General features: G+C 53.4%; 1 pseudogene; it reads right to left on the bottom strand.

Moving 5' to 3' along the window:
- Window positions 1-281: 281 nt before the first annotated feature.
- On the bottom strand, window positions 282-18785 carry LOC136520348 (phosphatidylinositol 4-phosphate 5-kinase 9-like; annotated as a pseudogene).
- Between the last annotated feature and the right edge of the window lie 1222 nt (window positions 18786-20007).

Raw genomic sequence — 20007 nt, 5'->3', positions numbered from 1 at the left:
TTAATACATATATATATATATATATATATATAGTCCTATTTTCTCTGGAAATCATCCACATGCTGCTGTGCTCTATAATGTGAACTACGCAACTCATTTGAAAGTAGTTAAGAAATCTTCATACTTTTATGTTTGTAATATGCTTAGCTCGTCGATGGCATCAGCTGCTGCTGCTTCCAAAAGTATGGACGGACGGAGCATGCTATCATCTTCTATCTTCTATTCTGCAAAAATTTGAACTTGTGCAAGTAGAAACAAAAGGAGAATCAGCCTTTAATAACTTCTCGTTTTTATAGAATTCTTTCTGTAATAATATATTATTCATGTTTTCACGAGAATAGGCTTATAGGCCTGCCGATACTTCCAAAATCTGAAAGCTAAATTTACCCACAGAATACGGTTTTGCGCAAAATATGTTTACACATACAGTACTACAATGGACTTAGTGCGCAGAATTCAAGGTACAGTTATCCACTAATAGTGCAAGGTGCCGCTGGGGTCCTGTCAGTGTTTGATGTAGAACGAGATACCGGTTGCTTCCTGTAATCCGGAAACCAGGCTATACCTTACCATGATCAGCCAAACATTCTCTTATCAGATAGCTCAAAATGTCCACAGGGAACCATCCTAGGATGAATGCTCGAGTCAAGAAAGAGAATCAATCAAGGACGTAACAAAAGAATACTTGCAGAGGGCCACAGTGCACGCTAAACAATGGTTCTTGCACTTTGCTCCTGAAGGTGAAGAATTACTGGATTTTATTTTATGAATTTTCAGGAAAGATCGTCTGAATGAATTTCAGGAAGCGCTCCGAGTAGAAATTGGGTTCCACGACAGATATTGACTTATATTGGATGGACTTGTAAGCATGCTCAATCTTCTTCCTTATGTTGTACTCCTGCAAGATATCAATTATTCCCAGGTAGAGCACCACATCATACACCTGACCATTGGCCTCACTGTCATTATCCTGAACCATCTGTTCTGCCCTTGCCGGCATGTTAACCCCAAGTTGGATCTGGAGCCTGATAAAATTGATAATTTCTAGTTAGCCTTACACTGCGCTGGCATTTAACATACAACAAATCATGGGAACATGCATATAACGACAGTATAACTCGCCTTGCGGTGCCTGGAAGCACGAGATCTACTTCCTCAGAACTTGCACTTGATGATCGAAGACGGGCTCCCCTTATATGAGAACCAATGACGACATCATTTTGATCACTGGCTCGCTGAACCAAAACCAGTCCTTCAGGACTGTTCAAAGCATCCTCCTCCAGAGCACCTATATGCTTCATACAATGTTAATAATAGGTAAAAGAAACGTTACTGGAGGAAAAGGCTTTTGCAAAAAAGATTTTTTTTATAGGAGTGCACATAGGATTAGTTACATTACAACAAAGCAAAGTTACGCAATCGGACTTGATGGCAAAAGGTTCCTCAATGCAGAGCATACTAAAAATTTCTGGGAGGACCCTAGGTGATAAAGGGCCCTTCCTGTACAGCCATGTTTCTGTAGCTATAAGATGGAGAAGATTGTACATGGAATCAACACTATCAGCATGCCTTTCCAGGAAAACTCCAGAGCAATCATGTTGTTGTGGAAGACTAGAGGCATAGTGAGCCAGTCGTCAGCGCAAGACCAAGCTCAGAGAGGGAAGAAATGAAGAGGTGACCGAGTGCTACAGCGGTAGCGATGGAGACAGAGGGGATTATGTTTCCATAACACTACTGTCGGGTTCATAAACCCGGGGTCCTCGGGGACCGGCTTCCACGCCAGGGCTCGGCCCAGGAGGACGGCCTTTTTTTTTCTTCTAGACCGGCCCAAGAGTCTAAACTCAACAGACCAGAGCACTCGCTTTAGGCCCTGGCCGCCTTCGGCCCATCTTTCCGACCGGAGCACTAGCTTCAGGCTCAGGCCAGCTCCGAACAGCCTCTCCGATCGGAGCGCTAGCGTCAGGCCCCGGCTGCCTTCGCACGGCCTCCACTCGGAAAGCCTGACCCGAGGACCGTCTTCGACTCCGACCCCGTGTTTCCAACCGGGGTTCATAGAAAACCCTGCCCATCGCTATTCTCTGACTGGCACGCCAAAACATACTGGGGACATCCGACCGGGGACGCCCGCTCGGAAAGAACCAGGAGGCATACGAAGGAAGACAAGACGGGGCTCGCAAGTCAAACCATGGTACCAGGGACCATACCCTGCGGAACAGTACTTTACAACCGCCCTGCCACAAACAGTATTGTAGGCGCCGACTTTTACCTCTACAATATTGTAGGCGCCGGTCAAAACACCCGTACGGTAAGACCCCCCATGTGCCTCTGGACATCAACAGTATTGTGGGCGCCGGAGTTCACCGTACCAGGTGAACGTGGTAAAGTCATGCCTCCAGTTGGCGAGACAGCATTTTTTGCAGGTACCGATGTCCTCCAGTTTTGAAGAAAGCAGCTCAACCTCCCACGTATACCTGACATTCTACAGTGACATCAACAGTATTGCGGGCGCCCACCATTATCCTGTCCCCGTCGGCGTGGGCAACAAGGCTTAGAAACGTCCGTACTCTCTCTCCCTTTCACTTGTAAAGCCATCCCCTTCTTCTATAAAAGGGGATGTGCTCCCTCCAAACACAGGCGGTTAACCCAAGTCGACTTCTTCAAGCTCAGACTCACTAGATCAACATCAACACCTTACAACCGCAGGACCACCAAGTTCCGACCGCAACCCTTCCGGTCGGAGCCAACCAAACCTCTTGTACACCCCCTTTCTTTCTCCTTCTCGTTTGTACCCCCACTACAGACTTCGAGCACCTGGGCTCAGGAATAAAGTCACCGACCGACCCCGACTGGACGTAGGGCACGTTGCCTGAACCAGTATAAATCCTGTGTCATTAAGTGCTAGGCCATCTCCTATCACAACGTACAGCAAAACTACCAATATTTACTAGTTGGTCACTTTCTGCACCGACAGTTGGCGCCGTCCGTGGAGAAGACGCTGTACGTTCAACACTTTTTTGGTAATCGGATGGCCCATTTCTCCGCCACCCCCGCCGTGGCGGGCTCGGGCGATACGATTCGCTTCGGCTCGATGGAATTTCCCGCACTCTCGCCCGCTGGGATGCGGGTTCCACCCGTCTTCAAGCCTTCCCAGGCCTTCCGCTTCGAAAGCCTGGACTTCGTCGCCGACCGGCTCGGCGTACTCCACCTCTGTGAGGAGGCGCATGTTCCGGCACCCGTCGAAGGGGTGCCCTCCATCGACTCCGGGACGCGCAACATCGACGGCGCGGCATCTGCGCTTCTATCCGAGCAAACTCTCTGCTCAAACCCCGCTGTAAGTAATACCCGTACTGTTACGTACTCTTCATTTACTATCCCCAATCGAGCACCCGTAGAGTCTGTGTCGTCCACGCCGCAAACACCGCACGATCGGTTCCCCTACGGCCTCGCGTCCTCTGCGGACACGTAGGCCCGGGGACTTCGAAGGGTGCTGGCGCCTTTCCCCCTCACATCCGAATTCGTGGGAATGGCAGGTTGCGCTCCTGCCGCTTCCCACGAACCCTTGGGTGGTGAGGGCGTGAGCGACGATTCCAGCGTCGGCGACGTGGCACCATGCCACCGTCCGTCCCGGGAGTGCGCCATGGCGGACGCTCCGGGACTGCCGCCGGTGGTTGTGGAATCCGCACAGACTCACACCCCTCCGGACCCACACGCGGAGGCCCTCGCGTCTGCACAAGCGCACGCCGAGGAATTGCGACAACGGCGGCAGAACCAGCCACCGCCTGCGCTGGCTCGGTCGGCCCAGCACGTCGCGTCCCACGCACACGGCCTGGTGGGTGGCGCCCGGGGTCGCGCCCGTCAGGTCCAACGCGACATCGTAAATGAGGGAAACGATGTCCCACAATTCGCCCGGGCTGGCCAGAATATCGCTGCTGCAGCAATGCTTCTACGCGGTGTTCCTGAGCCCGTCGACCCTCAGGAGCGGGCAGTCCACCGGAACCTCCGGGTTTTAGTTGAAGCCGCGCGGTCCAACAGGCGGAAAGCTCCGTGTCACGACTCCGACGCGCGCCCTCTCTCCCCACAAGGGGAACGGGGACGCGTCAGACGGATCGCTCCGTTCACTCGCCGCTACAGCCACCAGGATCGGCTCAGAGTGCGGTAGTCGCGCCACGGTCCGACCGGGCGCCTGCTCTGCACCTACCATCGGTACACGAGTGGCCCGATCCACACCAGGACGCCCGTAGCGCCATTGGCGACCGTCATCGGTCCCAACGTAATAACGCTATCCACAATACGGCAGCAGGTGCCACGAATCCCGACCAAACCATCGAGGGAACCGGCGAAACGCGCCCCAGGCGCAGTCGCCGGCCGGACGACCGGAGCCCCAGCCCCGAGGGCCCAGGGCCTCGGGCCTTCAGCCGGCGCATCCGGAAGGCACTGTTCCCGCAGCGTTTCCGGCCACCCACCAACATCACCAAATACACTGGGGAGACAAACCCAGGCATTTGGCTCGAAGACTTCCGGCTCGCCTGTCGGGCCGGAGGAGTGGATGATGACTTCTTCATCATTCAATATCTTCCCATTTGCGTGGGGGAACATGTTCGGGCGTGGCTCGAATTCCTTCCACACGACAGCATCCGCGACTGGGCGGACCTCAAGAGGGTCTTCGTCGGGAATTTCCAGGGGGCGTACGTCCGACCGGAAAACTCCTGGGACCTCAAGAGCTGTCAGCAAGAGCCCAGCGAGTCCCTGCGGGATTACATCCGTAGGTTCTCCCAACAATGCAACTCCCTCCCTGACGTCGTCGACGCAGACGTCATCAGCGCGTTCCTCTACGGGACGAACCGCGAGTCCCTTATCCACAAGCTTGGCTGCTTGAAACCCCGTACCACCCGCGACCTGCTTGACGTAGCCACCAACCACGCCTCCGGCGAGGAAGCGGTCGGAGCGGTCTTGAGCGGAGGCCGGGATAAGGTCAAAGCCAAACGCACGGACCCGGACGAGGGCCCCTCCACGTAGAGGGGCAAGAAAAATAAAAAGGAGCGACGTCGGTCGCACAGCGCCCCGTTGGTCGCCGCGACCGATCGCGCAGTTAAGCAGCCCCATCAGGGACTGCCTGGCCACTTCAACAAACTCATGGACGGTCCATGCCCCAACCACGCCTACCCTGTCAAACACCTCTACAAAGAGTGTGAGCTCCTCAAACGTTTCCTCCGACAGGCCGGCGGGCCAAAGGAGGGAGACGGCAAAGAGGCAGCACCCAAGAAGGGAGGTACGGCAGGCAAAGACGCGGACGACTTCCCCGACGCTGACGAATGTATCATGATCTTTGGCGGATCCGACGTCATCTGGACCAAGCGACAGCATAAGGTTCGCTATCGAGAGGCATGCGCCGCCGAGTCGGCCATCCCCTCCTTCCTCAGCTGGTCGGAGTCTCCAATCACCTACGATCAGAGGGACCATCCCTCCCACGTCGCAAGACCAGGACGCTATCCGCTCGTCGTCGACCCTATCATCCGCAAGAAGCGGCTTACGAGGGTGCTGACGGACGGCGGCAGCGGCCTCGACATCCTGTACATGGACACCCTCGATGCCATGCGCATCCCCCGATCGGAACTCCGCTCGGCGGGCTCCCCCTTCCACGGGGTAATCCCGGGAGCGTAGGCATACCCGCTCGGGCAGATCGATCTGCCCGCCATGTTCGGCAGCCGAGCCAACTTCCGCTCGGAGGTTCTCACCTTCGAGGTGGTGGACTTTCCAGGGTCCTACCACGCCATCTTGGGACGGCCATGCTACACGAGATTCATGGCAATCCCCAACTACACCTACCTCAAGCTGAAGATGCCGGGACCAAACGGCGTCATCACTGTGAGCAACGCGTTCTCACACGCCTTCACGTGCGACCGCGAACACTACGAGCTCGCCACTGCGGTCGTCAACTCGTCCGAACTCCCGCGGTTCGGGGAGTCATCGGTCCCGGCAGCCCGGAACTGTAACCAACCAACTTCCTCGTCGGCCTTCCGCCCGCTCGAAGAAACCAAGGTGGTGGAAATCGATCCCACCAACCCAACCAAGACAGTTCGGATCGGGACCCAGCTTCCGGCCAAATAGGAAAGCGAGTTCGTCGACTTCCTGCGCAACAATCGCGATGTCTTCGCATGGCAGCCGTTTGACATGCCAGGGATACCCCGGGAGGTCGCCGAGCACGCACTACGCCTAACCCCGGGCTCTAAACCCGCCAAACAACGCCTGTGTCGCTTCGATGACGAAAGGCGCAGGGCCATAGGCGAGGAAATCGTCAAACTCCTGGCAGCCGGGTTCATCAGGGAGGTCTTCCATTCCGACTGGCTTGCCAATCCCGTCCTGTTCAGAAAAAAAGACCGGAAAGTGGAGAATGTGCGTCGATTATACTAGACTTAACAAAGCGTGCCCGAAGGATCATTTCCCATTACCACGCATAGACCAGATAATTGACTCCACCTCGGGTTGCGAAATCCTCTCCTTTCTGGATGCCTACTCAGGCTATCACCAGATCGCGATGAAAGAGTCCGATCAGCTCGCAACCTCGTTCATCACCCCGTATGGTTCGTACTGCTACGTGACCATGCCTTTCGGCCTGAAGAACGCTGGCGCCACCTACCAAAGGTGCATGCAGCAATGCTTCGCCGACCAAATCGACCCGCTCGACCAGCCCGATCAGGCCGAGCAGCCAAAACCAACGATCGCCGTCTATGTTGATGATATAGTGGTCAAAACGGCTCAAGCTTGCGACCTGATCGCAAACTTGGCCGCGACGTTCGCAAACCTCCGAAGGTTCAACATCAAGCTGAATCCCGAAAAGTGTGTTTTCGGGGTTCCAAAGGGAAAACTGCTTGGATACATCGTATCCGAGCGCGGCATCGAAGCCAACCCTAAAAAGATCACGACCATCTCCAACATGGGCCCCATTCGCAACGCCAAGGGCATACAGAGACTCACCGGTTGCCTGGCTGCCTTAAGCCGCTTCATCTCCCAGCTCGGCGAACGGGGGATGCCGCTCTACAAGCTCCTCAAAAGGACGGACGCCTTCGTCTGGACTGAGGAAGCCCAGCAGGCTCTCGAAAGCCTCAAAACGTCCCTATCGTCGGCCCCAATCCTCGTTGCTCCCAAGCCGGGAGAACCCCTCCTCCTCTACGTCGCGGCAAGTAACCATGTGGTGAGCGTCGCCCTAGTCGTAGAGAGGGAGGAACCAGGACACCAGCTCAAAGTGCAGCGACCCGTATACTTCGTCGGAGAAGTGCTTACCGACCCCAAGGTCCGGTAACCCCAGGTGCAGAAACTCCTATACGCCGTACTAATGGCGACTAGGAAGCTCCTACACTACTTCACCGACCACGAAGTCACGGTCGTCACTTCATACCCACTCGGAGACATCGTCCGCAACTGCGACGCCGCGGGACGAATCTCCAAGTGGGCTCTTGAACTCATGGGCCACAACATCAGATATACCCCCCGCACCGCTATTAAGTCTCAGGCTCTCGCGGATTTTGTCGCCGAATGGACGGAGGTCCAGCTACCAATCCCGGACGTCACCCACGAATACTGGACAATGTACTTCGATGGGTCCGTAATGGCGCCCGACTCGGGAGCTAGAGTGGTTCTGATCTCCCCGGATGGGAGTAGGCTCCGTTACGCCATCCGCCTCCACTTCTCAGCTTCAAACAACGCCGCGGAATACGAGGCCCTTATCAACGGACTCTGCATCGCCATCGAGCTCGGCGCTACACGACTCTACGTTCGTGGCGACTCGGAACTAGTCATTGATCAGGTCATGAAGGAGTCCTCCTGCAAAAGCCCCCTCATGATGGCATACTGCCAAGAGGTGCGCAAGCTCGAGGACAAATTCCAGGGGATCGAACTACATCACGTCCCTCGAAGGGACAACGATGCCGCCGATTTCCTCGCAAATCTGGCCGCCAGGCGAGATCCGTCCCCAAGCGGGGTCTTCATCAACGACATCCATGAGCCGTCCGCTCGCATCTTGGAAGATCCGACCCCGACGCCCAACCAGCGCCCGGGGGCTCCGATCCCGGTACCTCTACGCCACCCGCGAGCGTCGCCGTATTGACGCCCGGGCAAACCGATTGGCGAGTACCGCTACTCGTCTACATTCTCGAAGAGGTTCTCCCGCCCGAAAGGACGGAGGCCCGACGAATCGCTCGACGCACCAAGACCTTCGTCGCACTCGGTGACGAGCTCTACAAACGGGGTCCATCAGGGGTACTCATGAAGTGTATCCTCACTAGCCAAGGGAGGGATCTCCTCCTCGAGGTTCATGCCGGCATTTGTGGGCATCACGCGACCCCAAGGTCGCTGGTCGAAAAAGCCTTCCGCCAAGGTTTTTACTGGTCCACCGCACTACGAGATGCAGAGGAAGTCGTTCGCAGGTGTGAGGGATGCCAGTTCTACGCCCGGCAAACCCATTTGCCGGCACAAGAGCTCCAAGCCATCCCTATCACCTGGCCATTCGCGGTCTGGGGCCTCGACATGGTAGGACCCCTCAAAAAGGCCCCGGGCGGTTTCACTCACCTACTCGTAGCGGTCGACAAATTCACCAAGTGCATAGAGGCCAAACCCATCACCACCATCTGGTCGGAGAAGGCAGTCAAATTCTTCCTTGACAAAATCTACCGATTCAGCGTTCCCAACTGTATCATCACTGACCACGGGACTAACTTCACCGGAAAAAAGTTCCTAAATTTCAGCGACGGATACGGTATCAGGATCGACTGGGCCTTGATCGAACATCCACGAACTAACGGTCAGGTCGAACACGCCAATGGCATGGTCCTCCAAGGACTTAAGTCACGCATCTTCGACCGACTCAACAAATACGCCGGGCGATGGGTTGCGGAGGTCACAGCGATCCTCTGGAGCCTGAGAACGACCCCAAACCGATCTACGGGATTCACACCCTTCTTCCTGGCCTACGGAGCCGAGGCAGTGTTGCCCTCCGACCTCGACCACGACGGACCAAGAGTGAAGGCTTTCGACCGCGACCAAGCCGCGGAGGCCCAACAAGACACAGTCGACCTACTCAAAGAGGCCCGTGAAGCGACCGTCATCCGCTCCGCTCGCTACCAACAAACCCTCCGCAGGTACCACGAAAGGAAGATCAGAGGAAGGATTCTCGAAGTCGGCGACCTCGTACTCCGGAGGACTCAACCAACGAAGGAAAAACACAAGCTCTCTCCACCATGAGAAGGAACCTATACGGTAACCGAAGTAGTCCGACCGGGCACCTACCGACTGGAGGACAACAATGGCAACCTTCTCAACAACACTTGGAACATTGAATAGCTACATCGTTTTTTCACCTAAATTTGGTCTAAACCACTTTTTAGTTAGAACATGCTCCCGTAAGAGCACCCCTGCCCGAAACACTTTCAGCCCGGGTCGCTCGAGGGGCTCCACAAGGGTACAATATTAAAATATTACCTCTCTTTTTACTATCACACGATAAAGCAACTATGTCCCCAAACAGAAACACATTCCATTTCCTGTGTTTACCTTACGTAACTCTGTTCTTACTCCCAACCAAACGCACCCCGCCTTTTCCTACGGTTACGAACAGCTGAGCCTCGCGGGCCACGCCCCGGGCTCACAAGGTCGCAGCCTATGGAACAAACGGGCAGGTACGAGAAAGAAAGGATAAAAAACAAAAAATTATGCTAAGATAAACACAGGGAACAAATATCGTGGTTCTGTCACAAGGACATCATGGATGTGTTCATTAATACAAAACTGTTCACACGAGGGCTAACCCACGATTGACAAGCGCAGGTACCGGTCGGACGTTTCCAACTGGAGCTCTTCGAACCCCGTCACTACAGTCGTACAGGCACCACCACACGAAATCTCCGCCGAGAGACCAACCGGCCCCCTGAGTCGATCGAATCGCTCAGTATCCACACCTGAGATACAGGTAGGAAGCGAAATGGCGCCCCATGCGGGCCACGCCGACTCCGTCTCGAATGACGAGCACGGGTTCCGGTCGGACATTTCCGACTGAAGCTCTCCGAACCCCGTCTCTCAGGTCATCAAGGTGAGCATGTGTTCATTAATACAAAACTATTCACACGAGAGCTAACCCACGATTGACAAGCGCAGGTACCGGTCGGACGTTTCCGACTGGAGCTCTTCGAACCCCGTCACTCCAGTCGTCAAGGTAAAACACAATCAAAGCCCCTCTATTTCATTAAAAATCATTCATACATCCATACGCGCATTCATCTCATACGCCTGAACCCCCCGGACGGTTAGGGCATGAACCGCACGGGGGCTCGGGAACTAAGCATCGCACATGCAGCGAAATGCATCAGAACGCTCCGTGTTGCGCCACGAAGCGGCGGCTTGCCTCATTCGATATGAGCAACCGAACAGAGCCAGGGGAGAAAACCGTAGATGAGCACCGTGCGGCCTTTGCCCGGTCTGGCAAACCGGGTCATCTCAACCTTCTCGTTCGATCCTAAACCTCTCGCCAAGCCCACAGAATCTCCATCGATAGGAGGCCATAAGGCCACCCGGGTCGGTCTCCGGAACGACCTAGGCATCTGCCGGGCTGCAGGTAAAGGAGTAGTGAAATGCCACAAGAGGGCTATGCCGACCCCATCACGAATGACGGACCCGGATTCCGCTCGATCACACCCGTTAGCGAACTCACCGAGCTAGTCTTCGAGCCCGAGCGATCGGGACAGGCGACGAAACTCAACCCCTCCGGTTGTGACGAACCGGATAGGGTAGCGTAAAACGACTCACACCAACCCCCACGAAGGCCCGACAAGGCTCGGGGGCTCAAATGCCATGGGACCGCGACTCTGAACTTGCGTCGACAGGATCGACGACATCCGGCTACGGCTCTTGGGACCGCGACTCCTAAACTCGTGTAACGGCTTCAAACGGCTTCACTGCACTCCAATAAAACCTGGGACCGCGACTCCTAAACTTGCGTAACGACTTCCTGAACTAACTAAACTAACTCTCTCGATCCACGGCGTGCATCGACGTCCGGGTCCATTCGCAAACTCCGCCTCACCCGATCCCGCGGCGCGCATCGACGCCAAAAAATCAGCGAGCTCTGACACAACCGAACCAAGCTATCTCCACCCACGGCGCGCACCGACGCCAGGGTCCGTTCATGACTCCGACTCACCCGATCCCACGGCACGCAACAACACCGTGGTTAAATAAAATTCCGTCTCAAACTAAAAAACACGCATACACGCCTACTGAAACAACACCCCCAGCCGGTTCAGCCCGAACCGCCTGGGGCTCAGGGGCTACACCCGCGGGTGCGCTCGCGCGCACCCGCCAACAAAACAGAAAAACATCCCCCGTTGACAAACTCAGAAGCACCCCCCAGCCGGTTCGGCACGAACCACCCGGAGGCTCAGGGGCTACACCCGCGGGTGCGCTCGCGCGCACCCGCCGGCAAGTCAAAAAATCCCCCAGACGATTCTGTCCGAATCACCCGGGGGCTCGGGGGCTCCTGTCGGGTTCATAAACCCGGGGTCCCTCGGGGACCGGCTTCCACGCCAGGGCTCGGCCCAGGAGGACGGCCTTTTTTTTTCTTCTGAACCGGCCCAAGAGTCTAAACTCAACAGACCGGAGCACTCACTTCAGGCCCTGGCCGCCTTCGGCCCATCTTTCCGACCGGAGCACTAGCTTCAGGCTCAGGCCAACTCCAAACGGCCTCTCCGATCGGAGCGCTAGCGTCAGACCCCGGCTGCCTTCGCATGGCCTCCACTCGGAAAGCCTGACCCGAGGACCGACTCCGACTCCGACTCCGACCCCGTGTCTCCGACCGGGGTTCATAGAAAACCCTGTCCATCGCTATTCTCCGACTGGCACGCCAAAACCGACTGGGGACATCCGACCATGGACGCCCGCTCGGAAAAAACCAGGAGGCGTACGAAGGAAGGCAAGACGGGGCTCGCAAGTCAAACCATGGTACCAGGGACCATACCCTGCGGAACAGTACTTTACAACCGCCCTGCCACAAACAGTATTGTAGGCGCCGACTTTTACCTCTACAGTATTGTAGTCGTGCTGCCTTTTTCAGGGATGGTGGACGTCGGTATCTGTAAATACTGTTTGATGCTTAGAGGTATATGAGGAGTCTCGCTATGTTCACCCGGTACGGTAAATCCTAGTGCTCATACCACTATCGATGTCCAGAGACACGCGGGGGGTCTTACCGTATGGGAGTTTTAGCGGCCCCTACAATATTGTAGAGGGAGATGTCGGCGCCTACAATACTGTTTATGTCAGGGTGACTGAAGAATACTGTTCCGTGCAGGGTATGGTCCCTGGTATAGTGGTTTTGACTTGTGAGCCTCGCCTTGCCTTTCTTCGCACGCCTTCTGGTTCCTACCGAACGGGCGTCCCCGGTTGGATGGCTCCAGTCGGCTCTGAGTGCGCCGGTCGGAGAAGAGCGGTGAGCAGGGTTCTTACGAGCCCCGGTCGGAGGGACGCGGGGTCGGAGTCGGAAGTAGGACTCGGGGCAGGCCTTCCGATCGGAGAGACCGTCCGGAGACGGCTGGAGCCTGAATCGAGCGCTCCGGTCGGATAGGTGGGCCGAAGTAGCTGACGAGCGGGCGTTGCTCTTCTTGGGCCTGACCTTCCGGTCGGTTGCTGGACCGCCCCTTTGCCCTGTTGTTTTTAGACTCTTGGGCCAAGCCTTGGCGCAGAAGCCGGTCCCCGAGGGACCCCGGGTTTATGAACCCGACAGGAGCCCCCGAGCCCCCGGGCTGTTCGGGCAGAACCGTCTGGGGGGTGTTGTTTTAGCGGGCGTGGGTGCGTGTTTTTAGTTTGAGATGGATTTTTGTCAACCAAGGCGTCGTTGTGCAGCCGAGGCGTTTTTCAACTTACTGGTCCCGGCATCGAAGCACGCCGTGGATCGGGCGAGGAAGTTAGTCCGAGCGTGAGAGAGCTCACTGATCCTGGCGTCGATGCGCGCCGTGGGATCGGGTGAGGGAATTAGTTCGGTCGTGAGAGAGCTCACTGATCCTGGCGTCGGTGCGCGCCGTGGTTTTGAAATGGTTAGTTCAGGGGACGGACGAGACCGAGCCCGTGGGTCCTGGTGTCGTGGATCCTTGGCCTTGGCGCAGCCTGGGCAGCCGAGGTAGTTAGTTCAGTTAGTTTTCACGCGAGTTCGGAGTCGCGGTCCCTGGATTTTTGGAGCGCAGTCGGAAGTGAAGCTGTTACGCGAGTTCGGAGTCGTGGTCCCTGGATTTTTGGAGCGCAGTCAGAAGTGAAGCTGTTACGTGAGTTCGGAGTCGTTGTCCCAAGCCGTAGCCGGATATCATAGATCCTGTCGATGCGAGTTCGGAGTCGCGGTCCAAAGCCGTAGCCGGATGTCATAGATCCTGTCGACGCGAGTTCGGAGTCACGGTCCCAAGCCGTAGCCGGATGTCGTAGATCCTGTCGACGTGAGTTCGGGGTCGCGGTCCCAAGGTTTTTGGAGCGCAGACGAAGCATAGTTTGTTAAAGATCGGACGAGGCGGTGCTCGCGGATCCTAGCGTCGGTGCGCGCCGAGGGACCGGGCGAGTCGTAGTCGTGGATCTGGCGAGTTCGAGGTCGCTTCCTTAGCGTTTGTCTTGAGCCCCCGAGCCCTGTCGGGCCTTCGTGGGGGTCGATGTGAGTTATGTGCGTTACCCCATCCGGTTCCTCACAACTGGAGGGGCTAAATTTCGTCGCTTGTCCCGATGGCTCGGGCTCGAAGACTAGCTCGGTGAGTTCGCTAACGGGTGTGATCGAGCGGAATCTAGGTCCGTCGTTCGTGACGGGGTCGGCATAGCCCTCTTGTGACATTCCACTACTCCTTTACCTGCAACCCGGCAGATGCCTAGGTCGTTCCGGAGACCGACCCGGGTGGCCTAACGGCCTCCCCTCGATGGAGATTCTGTAGGCCTGGCGAGAGGTTCAAGATCGAACGAGAAGATTGAGACGACCCGGTCTGCTAGACCGGGCTAGGGCCGCACGGTGCTCATCTACGGTTTTCTCCCCTGACTCTATTGGTTACTCATGTCGAATGAGGCAACCGCCGCTTCGTGACGCAACACGGAGCGTTCTGATGCATTTCGCTGCACGTGCGATGCTTAGTTCCCGAGCCCCCGGGCGGTTCAGGTCCTGAATCGTCCGGGAGGCGCGGGCGTATGGAATGAGATGCGCGTATAGATGTATGAAATGATTTATAAGGAAATAGAGGGGTTCGGTATTGCTCACCTTGATGGCTTAAGTGACGAGGTTCGGAGAGCTTCAGTCGAAAAAGTTCGACCGGGACCTTGATGGCCTGAGTGACGGGGTTTTGGAAACCTTCGGTCGGAAATGTCCGACCGGAACCTTGACGACCTGAGTGACGGGGTTCGGAGAGCTTCAGTCGGAAATGTCCGACCGGGACCCGTGCTCGTCGTTCGTGACGGAGTCAGCATGGCCTACAGGGGGCGCCCCTTCGCTTCCTTACCTGTCATTCGGTGTCTATCCTTACCTGTCATTTGGGCTCTTCTAGGTCTGGCCTGGGGAAGCGGGGAGCCGCCCCCGTGCGGTGGCGCTTCGGTTCCTGTGCCCGTCGTGTGGTAGTGGTGGGCCATGGCCAGGCCACGTCCCTTCTGATCAGGAGCCGTTCCGTCGGACAGAGTACGTCTCATCAGTCATGGCACGTCTTATCTGCATTAAATGGAAAAGAGAGAAATTCTCGCTCCGTCGTTCCGGCTTCCCCGATCGGCGCGTCCTTCCCTAACCGCTGTTCCCTTTTCCTTAAGTAGGAGAGGGGAGAGGGTTTTCGTTCCGTTCTTTTGCATGTTCTTCATCTGCCGCCGCCTTCTCTCTTCCTTTTTGCCGTGAGCGTTCCTGAGAGCCGCAGAGGTTTCTAGGGAAGGAAGGGGAGAGAGCGAGGGAGAAGAGAGGAACTCACCGAAATGTCGGACTGGAGGTCGTCCACCGTGAGGGCGTCGGTGCTAGAGGCTTTCGTCACGAAGACACTTCCACTCTTTCCAGGAGAAGATAGCTCCCTAAGTGCGTCACTTCCACAAATGGAAATCATATAATCCGCTGCATCAATCTTGAACATCTCCCTCAAATTTCTACACAGATACACAAGTAGATCTTATTAAGTTCTGAAATACAAAGCAGTACAGGTACTTATCAGGTGCCCAAACAAGGAAAAATTATCATTGTTATGGTCCTAAGTTACTTCAATTGTTTTTCTAAGCAAAAGACTATATTGTTATGATCACTATAAGTTATTCTCATATAATCTGTAGAGCCTCATGTTCTTTTCACTGAAGTTGCTTAGGTTCACAACCTTGATAATGGGATACCACGCAACAAACCTGAACACCATTGGGCAGTAGTCTTTCCATTTAAAATTATCAGCATGATGTGAAGGAGTAAGCCGTGACCCATTTTTGGGGAAGTTCATCCAGACACTTGCTCTGGGACCATAATCAGAAGCTCGCACTTCACGTCTCTGAATAGGTGTGATCTTTCCAACTGTATACCTGAGTATAAATGTATAATCACATTAAAAACTTCTGTGGTCACAAAATCATTCAGTTGGATATTTCAATAAGACAATGCCCTGTTGATAATAAATATATTAGAACATTCTGATACATTTTCTATACCATCGAGAAACAAACTCCAGAATGTCAATAACAGTTTCTGTAGAAAAAAGGAATGTCAATAACAGTGAAATTCTGTAAGACTTGGAGCTTCCCTTAGTGCTTTAATTGCCCTTACTATAACCAACTATACGGTTAACCATCATTCCAATTCCCTATTATGAACTCCATCTAAAAAATCACATTTTGAACAGCACTGCACTTCAAGAACTACAGAAAGATATTGCTCTTCTGCTTTTTTTTCTCAAACACACAGGAGATCTGTGTTATCATTTCCTTAAGAAGAGAGGGAAAGTACATAGGGGAGGAAGAAAAGAACTCTCCACCTCCAAGGCTCCAACACACCCAAGGGCCAAGACGCACAATGACACAACCAACACACCCAGAACCAGACTATCAACCAGCAAACAAAGAAGGGGACCAGAAAAGACTACCAAAAAGAACAGAGGATCAAATGTCCACTGTGAGCAACCTTACAAGGAACTCCTGGAGATCTTTGGCTCCAGACGAGCACCACAAATGCACTCATTTGTCACGGTTTGCATTACCGTCATGACACTTGGCTTGCTCTTCCACTACATTCTGTCATGCAAACATGAACAAGATAATTGACACTGCTTTGTATTATGTAGCACTTGCTTTGTTAAAGCTTATGATAAAAATGTCTGAAGCCATAACTTCTGATCAACTATCAAGTTCGCATTCCATATGTAAACCTCTCACTCCAGCACTGCTAATCTTAAGTAAAAGTAATGGGTTTACAGACCACCCAATGGAAAGACTTAGTTCTCCAGCAGAAAGTCGTTACCTAACCTGTCAGTTATGCTCTACAATTACTTTTAGATGACAGATACTAATCTGTGCAAGGTAGAGGCATCCTTAGCATTTTGTTGACACTGCAAAGACAAATTATTCATAACTATTTTGGTAAATGGAGGTATATACATGCAGTTCATGCACAGTAGGTGGCTTATGATATACATTCTGGAACCCTGCATATGGGTTAATACTATTTCAAGCATTTAACAACATATAATGGAGAACAATGATAAGGAGTGAAATAGAAAGTGAAGACATTCAAATATCAGTTCTCTTGGTGTCTCATTGTATGCATTACCTGATTCCAAGCTGCAGACTGAGCATCACATCATAACTCCTATGTCCTTTAATTATTGTCTGCCCAGGTTTCTTAATATCCTTCACCATTTTCTTCTGGCGGCGTGATACCTTTTTTAATGGATCTGAGAAGCTTCTATCCACCACAACCTCATTGATGAGAACACCTTGCATATATTCCCGTTCCAGTATAGGAAGGTTGGAATCAGCCTTATTTTCACAGCTTTCAATTGCAGAACTTTCATTTGTTTCACGACCAATGAATTTTTCAATGGCTGCTCCAAGGCTCCACCTTCTTTCCAGTGATACATTTCTCGAGCGAGTTTTCCCAAAACTCAAGCTTCTAACAGATGAAATACCTACAGAGTCCTGATTTTTGCTAGCCATCATGTCAGCCATGTCAAATGAGGCGGAGTGAAGGATACGAGAACCATGAATCTGACTTTCAGCACCAGGCAGTACACCTCTGTTTCTTAAACCGTCGATGTATAGCTCATTGGTAACTGGAATTCCATGACATTTTGGATAGAATGTGCCTTTTCCATCCTTCAACCCCCTTGTCCAGGTTCCTACATAGTAGCCAGAGTCCTTCCATGTGTAGACTCCATACCCATGCATGACACCATCTAACCAGTTCCCTTCAAATGAATCTCCATTGTTCCATGTGAGGATTCCTTTGCCTGACATGACCCCATTTTTCATGGTGGCAACATAAGTGTTGCCATCTGCCCAGGTATAGGTGCCATGCCCTTGTATTTCTCCATGCACCCAAGAACCTTCAAAAATGTCTCCGTTGGGATGTCTGTAAACCAAGGCCATGATTAAGATTCAGCTTCCAGCCTCCCTTGTAAGTGGTGTTGTTTAGCCCAGTATACGTTCCTTGACCATAAATGTAGCCACCGGAGTAGTCACCTGTGTAGGTGGCCCCTGTCGGCCACAGAGTCTTGCCTTGCCCATGCCTGAGGCCTCTCCTCCAGTCACCCTCATAAACACAACCATCGGACCAGATATAACAACCTGAGCCATGTGGCGTGTTGCCCGATAACGTGCCACGATAAATATCCCCATTGGGCAGTATAAGCTCTCCATCTCTAGAGTCAGAGTTTGTTTGAGAAGCATCTGAATGTTGAGCAAGCTGCAAGGAGCCCTTGTGAAGATTGTAAGGAGGCTGGGTTGTTCCAGGAAGTAAGATACCAGCATCTTGAAGCTCATCATGGAGAAGAGCCGCAGGGGTGGCCATGCATACAGCTCACAGCTCAGCAGGGGCTGCGGCAAGAAGATAGATGCTAGAACAGGCTGCACAAAATGATGAAAGTAAGGGATTAGATGAGTTACAGTTGCAAGTGGTGGAAGAAAACAAAGTCGGCGAGATCTGCTTGGATCTTGGGGAGGGAGGAGACAAGTTACTACTACCCTTTTGCAATGAATTGCGTACACTAAAAAGTGGTGAGCATAGTAGTAATAAATAGTAGTAATAAAGAGATAAAGTGATCTGAATCTGATCCCCGTCCCCGTGCCGGAGATTGCGAAAAGTTAACGCAGCAGCATGCTGATGAGTGATGAAAAACAAAATTGAAACTGAACACCCTGCCTGCACTCGTATTCTGTTCTATTGATTTGATTTGAAGCAACGAGAATGAGGTAAGCAGCAAACCCAAATAATTAGTTAATTAACTACTCAGGTAATGGATTTGAAGGGAGCTGGCTGGATACAAGGGGGGCAGAGCGAGGAGTGGCTCTCCTAGCAAGGAAGGAAGGCCGGCGCCGGTGGGGAATCGAAGCAGACTACTACAGTAGTACAGCTAATAGAGGAATCCATAACCATCCGGGTATTGGTTGCCTCACCTCCAGGCTCCGGCTGCCGGCTGCCTAGCCGGCGTGGTGGTTTCTTCCGCCTCGGCCCTTCCATTCGGCGAGTGCGGGTGGGTGGGGCAGGCGGGCCGCGGGCAGCCGGCGAGTCGTCGGCGACGGCAGAGCGGCTGGCTAAGCGAGGGACACGGGGGACCCAATTTTTTACTATTTAGCCTTTTTTTTTCAAGAAAATTTTTGTTCGGCTCCCGAAAGACTTAAACTTATCTTTATACCCTAGGGTCGATGCTATGAGTCCTGACGTCTAGGTAACACGTCTCGACGCCACATATCTTAACGTCAAGGTGTCTAACCGTACACTATAGAGAATCTTTGGTCATGTTGACGTGACTGATACCTCGACGCTAAAATACATAACGTCGAGCTCAACGCCGATGGCGCCGAGCATGGAGCGTGCGCCAGTACCTGACTGCAGGTCTCCATCGGGAGCGCGGGCAGTGCAATGATGGCGCCAGGGCAGGCACTAATGCACTATTGCACTATTGACTATTCTATCTCCATCCGTGTTGCGCGGAGAGAACTGCTCCTGCTCAGGGCCTAGCCTCGGCTGCCTGTGAGGCGTCAGTGTATTGGTTGTACCCCACTGCACAGTACGGTGCTATTAGGGCATGATTGGTTGGCCGAACCAGGCCGTCCTTATACCGTTTAGTTGTCTGACCTTATTCATATGGCGTGTTTGGTTGCTCTGCTCGTACCTTTCGCCTGTATCCTTTCATTCATCTGCCCTCCTCCATCCCGCACGACTTCGTCTTCTGGATTTCTCATTCCCTCATGGTGCAGGATGACTTTATTCACTCAGGATACATGGACCCATGCGTCAGACACCAAAAAAAACTGATGCATGCATGCAACCAAACACAACCCTGTCTCGTACTGAACCAACAACAAAGACAACCAAACACGACCACCTGCGCGAGCTCAACCCGACTTCTTCGGTCCTGCATGGCCTGGCCATCCTGGCTCAAGCCTTGCTCTGCAACCAATCACGCCCTTACTATACAGACGTGGCGCGAGTGTGAGTTGCGTCGTGTCGCCCTGCCCCGCCGCCATCATTGCATTGCCAGCGCTCCCGAGGTTAAAATATGTTGTAATGTTACATGCTGAGAATGGGAGTTGGTAACATCAAAATTAGACCTTGCAACTGCAGCTCATCTGCAATCAGTAACTTACTGATGCATTAGATTATCCAAGTAAATGCAGCTTATAATTTCCTCTATTTTTCACAACAGTGTTAACATTTTCCAATGAACATGTTTCAGGTCATAGCTGGTCTGATTGAGCATCGGCTAGGAGAGGATCTGATGGCCTACTATAACCAGCCACTTCTTGCTAGCCTGGTGTCCTTCGTTTGAAGGACAGTTA

Source organism: Miscanthus floridulus, chromosome 18 (genome assembly GCF_019320115.1).
Source record: "Miscanthus floridulus cultivar M001 chromosome 18, ASM1932011v1, whole genome shotgun sequence".
Classification (NCBI taxonomy): domain Eukaryota; kingdom Viridiplantae; phylum Streptophyta; class Magnoliopsida; order Poales; family Poaceae; genus Miscanthus; species Miscanthus floridulus.
This window is presented reverse-complemented; position numbering and strand designations above follow the sequence as displayed.